The sequence below is a fragment of the Bacillus rossius genome, chromosome 11 (assembly GCF_032445375.1).
Source record: "Bacillus rossius redtenbacheri isolate Brsri chromosome 11, Brsri_v3, whole genome shotgun sequence".
Classification (NCBI taxonomy): Eukaryota; Metazoa; Arthropoda; class Insecta; order Phasmatodea; family Bacillidae; genus Bacillus; species Bacillus rossius.
In genome coordinates, this window is record NC_086338.1 from 10502697 (window position 1) to 10510297 (window position 7601).

The following is a 7601-nucleotide window of genomic DNA, read 5'->3' on the forward strand; positions in this document are numbered from 1 at the left end:
GCGTGCGTGTGGACTCCCCCCCCCCCACCCCACACCACCCCCCTTAATCATGCCTTATCAATTTCAGTGCCGCGAGTGCGCCGAATCCACTGCGAATTCGTGTGCGCGAATTTTTCTTTCACCCCCTCCCCGCCTCACCCCCGCGCCAATCGGTTTAACGGTAACCGGCCCGGTGTGTAAAATCTCCGGGCCCTCGCCGCCAGCGCCGTGAGCAGCGGAAACCCCCCCCCGCCCCCTCACCCATCGTTCTGAAGGCGACAGGCGGAACACGTGGCCGCTCTCCGGAGCTGTGACGTGGCCCGCCGACCCCCCTTCCCCTTCATCGACCTCCCCGTCTGTACAGCACTCCCGCTGCCCCCTTCGCTGTACAGATGACTGCGTGACACGAGACGGCCCCGCAAGGGCGCTGTTATCGTGGCCCGCCAACCCTCCCCTCCCCCCCCCCCCCCCCAGCAAGTCTGGAGCTGGCGAGGAACGCGCCGAGGGCCACCTGGCCCTGCGGGCGCGGCCCGCCGGCCCCCCCCCTCATCATGCAGAGAAACACAGCGATGGCCGCGCGGGCTCCAAGAGCTTCGCGGCCTCGCCGCCTGACGCGCCACCTGCTTGAGCGCGGGCGCCCGGCCACAGCGACGGTGCTGCCGCCTACTGCCAGCTGCCACACCACCTGCAGCAGCTCCGGTCCCCGGAGTAAAAATATACATGGAAAATGCCAAAATGAGGCAGCCATAAAGGGAATGTGCCATAATGAGGCCACCCAGTCCTCCCTGCATCTTCAATGCAACCCATAAATGGCACTAGGCCGAATGCAAAGTCCCAAATTGGTCACTTTCTCTCCCAATAAATTGTGGGTTTTTCTCGGGGCTCTCCCGTTTCCCACTTGCGCCCTCCCTTAAGCACTAATGAACCCCCGGAGCAAACTCTATTTGGCAAATCAAAAGAGTCTCCGTAATTCTAAATGGTAAGTTATAAGTCGGGACTAAGAGTCTCCCGACATAGTTAGGAATCCTAGTAAATAAATTATTCGAGACATCCCGAGCTAGTAGCGCTTCACGCGGGCATAGCTCACCCAATTAGAAATAACCCCTAACAATCCTCACTGAACATGCACACACAAAACACCAAAAAAAAAAAAAAAAAAAAACACACCCCCAGGGTGAGGCTCTTCCCTTGCACTTCGGTTGAGCTGACCTCTGCGATTACCCCAAATGTGGGTAACTCGGGCGCGTAATTTTTGGTAGTCGGGACTGCGTTCGCGCTGTCCCGGTGAAAAAATTTGAACTTAGTAGTTGTGAAGTAGTGTTAAGAATTATGTACAGTGAAGTGTAATTTTTTTTTTTTTTTTCATCTGTGTATGGTATGTAATGCATTCGTAGGTCTCAAGTTTACGGTGCCTTGGCGAACAACCCCACCGTCTTGAAAGTGCGGAAGGAAGGTACGTAATTGTGCATGGTAATAGTTGAAAAAAGAAAAAAAAAATTCCCATGAACGATACTTGTCCAATTCGATTTTTCAGATTTCCCCCTCCCCGCCTCACCCCCGGGCCCAGTGGTTTAACGGTAACCGGCCCAGTGTGTAAACACTGGGCACAACAAAAAATTGTTTAAAGACTCATCAAATGTTCCCCTCCACGGAAATCTTTAGTTTTTTTTTTTTTTTTTTTTTTTTTTATAAGGGAACTCCCACTGAAGGGAGTTACCCACCAAAAAAATTCATCTTTAATATAAAAAGCGGATACAGGTGAACACAAATAAAACACAACAGAGAACACGAATACATGGCCACAAGGGCGGATGGTGACAATCTTTATTCAACACTGACGAAACGGGGCCCCTCCGACGATACCGTCCTAGAGGTCCAGCTGCTTGTTGGGCGGCGAATCTTCTGTGGGCTGCCGGGGGCGACTCGGGGCGCAGAAGGTGCCGGGCCGCAGATGAAGACGGTCCGGAGCAGTGGCGATGGTAGGCAGTAGTTCACAGAGAGCAGAGATCTTGTAGGGATGATGCCTGGTAACATTCCTCAGAGCCAACCGTGGACGTGGTGATCACCGTCGTCAGCTGCCGGGCCCACCAGCCGCGACTGCACCAGCGTCAACGTCATCGGGGTCAGGGCGTCTCAAATGATCGTAGGTAAAGAGCGGTCGGCGGGGGTGAGGGGCGTCAGGCAGTGGCTCTGCAAGGAGTCGGATCAGGGGGTTGTCAGAACGCCGGCAGTGGCGGAGGAACTTCTTAGTCACCTTGCAGAGCAGCTCGTGTAAGTGCGGGAGCCCAGTCTGGTCCAGGAGGGTCTGTCGTAAGGTGGCGCAAGGGAGACCGAGCAGGAGGCGGGCACCGAGAAAGTAGGACCGGGTGATCGGACGGAGGTTGTACAGAGAGGAGTGGACCCAAGCCGGGCACGCGTAGAGGAAGTGGGGAAGAACAAAGGAACGGTAGGCAGTCACACGAACGTCGAGAGGGGTGCCAGATGTCGGTCTGAGTACGGTGGCCAGCTGAGCCATGACGGCACGGGACTTGGTGCGGATTGAGTCGAGGTGCGGCAGAAAAGTAAAGGTATTGTCTAGGGTGACCCCCAGATAACGGATGCGAGGCGACCAGGGGATGGCTACGGTGGAGATGACTGGCGGGTGGTCGTGGTGTGGATGAAGTCGGGAGAAGAGGATGGATCGTGATTTAGAGTGATTGAGCCCGATGCCATGCGCGAGGAACTGATTGTTGAGGGAAGTGAGGCCGCGGCCGAGACGGTCGCAGAGCAGCCGCTCGGAAACTGAAGAGGCCAGGAGACAGGTATCATCGGCGTACTGGACAAGATAGGTGCCGGGAGGGGGCTTGAGATCAGAGATGTGGAGGGTAAAAAGTAGCGGTGAGAGAATGGCGCCCTGGGGGACGCCGGCGGAGATGGGGCGGGGGCCGGAGAGGACCCCCTCCACCCGAACCCGGAAGGTGCGACCCTCCAGGAAGGAGCAGAGGAGGCGGATGAGATGAGATGAGAGGTCGGTGGCAGAGAGGCGCTGGAGGAGCTGGGCATGCGGAACGGAATCGAAAGCACGGGCGAGGTCAAGAAGCACCATGCCCGTGTGTTGCCGCCTGGCGAATCCCTGGACCGCCAGGTGCTCCACACGGGCAATGGCGTGGGTCGTCGAGTGGCGGGGGCGGAAACCGAACTGGTGGCGGGGTAGAAGGTCCAGGGTGGTGACTTGAAAGAGGAGACGGCGGTGGATCGCCCGTTCCGCGACCTTGGACAGAATAGGAAGAAGCGAGATGGGCCGAAAAGATGAAGGGAGAGACGGGGACTTGCGAGGTTTGGGGATGGGTGAGACGACGGCGGTTTTCCAGGGGGTGGGGAAGTGGCAGAGGAGGAACATTGCGTTGAAAAGACGGGTCAGAAACACAAGGGCCTTGCGAGGTAGGGCACGGAGCACGGGGGAGGCCAGAGAGTCGTGGCCAGGAGCAGAACGGGGCCGAAGGCGGGCGAGCAGGGTGCGGACCTCGGAAGGCGTGACGAGCGGCAGGGGGAAGGCGGCCGGAAGGGGGGGCAAAGTGACGTGGCGAGACAGGAGGCGGGCCCCGTCCTCGTCGTCCGAAGACTCGGAGGACAGGGAAGGGCCGGGTGCGGATGCGAAGGTGGTCGCCAGGTAGGCGGCCACCGCCTCGGATCGCTCCGAGGCCGTTTCCGCCACACCCGTGGGGGTGGTCAGCGGGGGGATGGTGGTAGGAACCGAGCGGAGACGACGGACGTGAGACCATAGGGAGCCGGAGCAAGCAGAGAGGGATTGGAGACGCCGAGTCTCCAGACGGGCCCTCCACTCCGCGACCAATCGCCGGCAGCGCCCCCGCAGCACCAGGTACACCCTCCGGTGCAGCAGGGAACGACTAGCCTGCCAGAGGACGCGGAAGCGGTTGCGCAAGGACAAGGCGTCCCGGAGGTAAGGCGGAAATGGGTCGACAAGGGGACGGGGGGGAACCAGAGGTATGTTGGCAGAGGCGGCCGCGGAAATGGCGTCGGTCAGCGAGAGAACGTTGGCGTCAAGGCGGGCAGGGGTATCGAACGGAACAGACAGGTCTATGGCAGCGGAGAGGGAACGCTGAAAACCGCCCCAGTCGGCCTTGGGAAAATCGAAGCGGGGGAGGTGGGGGTTAGAATGGGGGTGAAAGTGAAGTGTGGCAAGAACAGGCAAGTGGTCGGAGGTGCCGGAGGTGATGGTGGTGAGATCCGAGAGAATGGGGAGGGGCGTGGACAGTGCAAAGTCGATGATGCTGGGTTGCCGGTTGAGCTGGGCCGGAAAAAATGTCGGGGTCGGAGGGGCATAAAGAGAGAGAGGAGTACGCCGAAGGAGTTGCCGGAGGGAGCTGCTCCGCCGGTTCGCGGCGGCACAGCCCCAGAAGGGATGGGTGGCGTTGAAGTCCCCGGCCAGCACGACGTGGGCGTCGAGCCGACCGAGGGCGACAACGTCGGCCGTGGGAAAGGCGAACTGAGGGGGGAGGTACAAGGATACCAAGGTCAGGGAGTACGGGAGGCCGTGCAAGCGCACAGCAACCGCCTCGGCCGCGGGGGAAGAAGGGATGCGACGGCGATGATGTGAAATGGTGTTGCGGATGAGTAACGCCACCCCCCCGCCCCGACCATCGCGATCGGCACGGTGGACCGCATACCCGGGGACCAGGACGGGGGCAGAGGGGGAGAGCCAGGTCTCAGAAAGGAACACGACGTCGGGCGATCGCTCGTGGAGCAGGTGCAAGAGGTCGTGGAGCTTAGGGAGGAGGGAAAAGACGTTCCAGATGAGGACACTAAGGGGAGGGACGGGATCCATCGAAGAAATTCAGAAGGGCCTGGAGGAGCACTTCGAACTTCTCGGTGGAGGTGCGGGCTCGGGAGAGTGCCGTCAGGACAGACCGGATGAGCGGGAGGTACTGTCGGAGGAATGAAATGAAGTCGTGAATGAGGGATGAAAGCGATGAGCAGTCTGTGTCGGAGGCAAGCGGTCGAGAGTCAGAAGAAGGAGCAGAAGGAGGAGGGTGCGAGGTGGCAGAGGGGGGAACAACCGGTACAACGGGGGGAGGGCGTGCCCAAGCATTGGTGGAGAGAGCAGGAAACGTCTTGGGATCGGACATGGACGGGACAGAGGGCCCGGTCCCCACGGCAGTCGTCGTGGCGTCAGTGAGTCGTTGAGGGTGTCGGCGCATGTAAGCCTGAATCACGCGACAGTCAGTGGAAGTAGCGAAGTGGGCCCCGTCACAAAGCGTGCAGCGTCGGGTAGTCGAGGTGCAGTCCCGAGACCAGTGGGACCCAGCGCACTTGAAACAGGCGAGGTCCCGGTGGCATCTGGAGGACGGGTGTCCAGGCCGCTGGCAGCGGTAGCACTGAGGTACGCGCCCCGAGCCGCGGTACTTCTCAACTGCCACCACCCAGCAGCCCAATGTCGTCAACTTCAGGAAGGGGGCTGCCTCACCCAGACCGGATGTCGTGACCAGGAAAGGCCGGGTCGTCGAAGTAGGAGAGGTGCGCATGGCCACCACAGATGCCACAGGTAGGTGCAGGTCGAGCAGGGACTGGGTGACCTCGTCAGCCGTCGTGGAGAGAGGGAGTTTCTTGATCACAACTCGATCGGCACGCTCGTCGGGGCGGAGATGGGTGTAGGGTTTATATCCGAGGCGTTGGAGTTCTTCAAATAGGAGCTGGTGGTCCTGAGGGTTGCTGGTATAAAAGGAGGTGCGGTCATTGACGGAGGTGACAGAGAGAGGACCGGAGAGGAGAGACTGAAAACGTTGTGCAGTGGCGAAGGGGCCGGCTGTGGGCGTGAGAAGGCAGGCGATCGGAGGCATGCGAGGCGTGCGAGGAGTGGAGGTAGGCGGGCGAGGCGCCGCCGAGGAGGAGGCACGAGGCTGCGAGGCTGGAAGGCGGGGTGGAGCACGAGATGAGCTGGGACTCGTCGAAGAGGGGCCAGGGAGAGTGGTGAAGGGCACAGGAGGAGGTTGCGTGTCGGGCCGGTGCCGTTTAGCATGCTGCTTGCGGCGGGGCTTGGCAGTCAAGGGTCGGTCCGAGGAGGCAGCCCCAGCGCCGTCGTCGGTGTCGGTATCCGGTAGACTGAGGAGACTGTCGTAGCGGTTGCTGGTAGGGACGGCATCGTCGGAGGAGTGCTGGTCGGGGTGGGCGCGCTTGACGGTCTTCGTGGGAACGATGAAGCCGGTGTCCATGGGAGTAGCAGTCGCAGCAGGAGGAACGGCGGCAGGCGGTGAGTCGGTCGGCAACAGCGGAAGAGAAGGCGCAGGAGACATGATCGGTGAAGTGATGCAGGCCGTGGTGGTAGTAGTAGTCACAGTTGGTGGTGTTGGAGCAGAGGTAGTCGTAGGCAGAGCGAGGATGGTGGAGACGTCCAGGCCGTGAAGATGTTTCGTCTCGCTGACCTTAATGCAAACAGTCTGGGTGCGCAGCCCGGCCGGCGCCGGGGAGGGAGGCGGAGCCACCCCCCCGACCCCAGCAGCGCCCGCCTCCCCAGACCCGACTTGCATGGTCTCCAAGCGCTGGCGATGCGGTCCACAGTATTGTCTTGGCTGGAGTGGCCGATTGTCAGTAGTCATCTCATCGCCAGTACCGGCCTCGGCCGAGGGCCTCGGACCAAAGTCGTCCCCGCCCTGGTTCGGCGTCATCGGGAGAGAGTCCATTCCAAACTCTCCCCTCGGCCTCCCCAATAGGCTACAACTTGGTTGCCGGGAGTCACAAGAAGTGGCCTCGGTCGATGGCCTCTGACCGAGGTCGCCCCCGCCCTGGTTTGGCTTCATCGGGAGGGAGTCCATTCCAAACTCCCCCCTCAGCCGCCCCAATAGGCCGCGACTCGGTGGCGCACAGCACTCACAAGAAGAAGATCTAGGATCTACGAACTAGATCTACACAAGAGCACTCCTGGTGGTCGACTCAGGAACTAGCAGCAGCAGGTCTCGGCGGCTCGCTGAAATTGCTGAAAGGAAACCAGTTAGTTAATGGCCAAAAGTGCTCAGATTTGCTTCAAAAAGCTTTTAAAAAATTCCCCTGAACAGTTTTATGCCTTTGAAGGGAAACCAGAGCACGGTTGAAACTTTGAAAATCCGGACTATATAGGAAAAATGTGCGGACCACCACTAATGGTGAAAATAGCGTACGGTCGTGCAGCCTGAAGCCGCGAATCGTCCGAAAATCGCCTCGTGGGACACGGCACTCGATATTTCGTGAAACCCTAGGTATGTTGCTAATGGAAAAAAGTTCCCCTCTCGACTGTGCCGTGGTGCCCGCCTTTTTGCCGAGGCGGACGCGACGACCCGAGTGCCGCCACGCGGCAAACGGTGTAACCAAGTGCCGCCACGCGGCAAACGGGGTAACCAAATGCACGCGGCGGTCGACCGTCGCCGTGGGTACAGAAACAAAGGAAACGAGGTGCGAGTAGAAACGGGCAGTTGTAGGAAGAAATTGTATTTGCATTGTTGGTGTGTACTGTCATGTAGTGTGATGAACTGGCACGGGAGTGTTATGTCTGGGGAAAGAGCTGTTTCGGAGGTAGAAGTACATAACCTCAAAACACGTTGATGAGGTGGTCCGAGCTCCAAGTGAAATAGAAAAGCGAAACACTGCGCAGC

General features: G+C 59.7%; 1 non-coding gene across 1 annotated transcript; it reads left to right on the forward strand.

The window, feature by feature from the left end:
* The first annotated feature begins 1093 nt into the window (after positions 1-1093).
* Positions 1094-1265, forward strand: LOC134537131 (U1 spliceosomal RNA). Its single transcript, XR_010075945.1, has one exon. It is a non-coding gene; the product is annotated as a U1 spliceosomal RNA (small nuclear RNA).
* The last annotated feature ends 6336 nt before the right edge of the window (positions 1266-7601 follow it).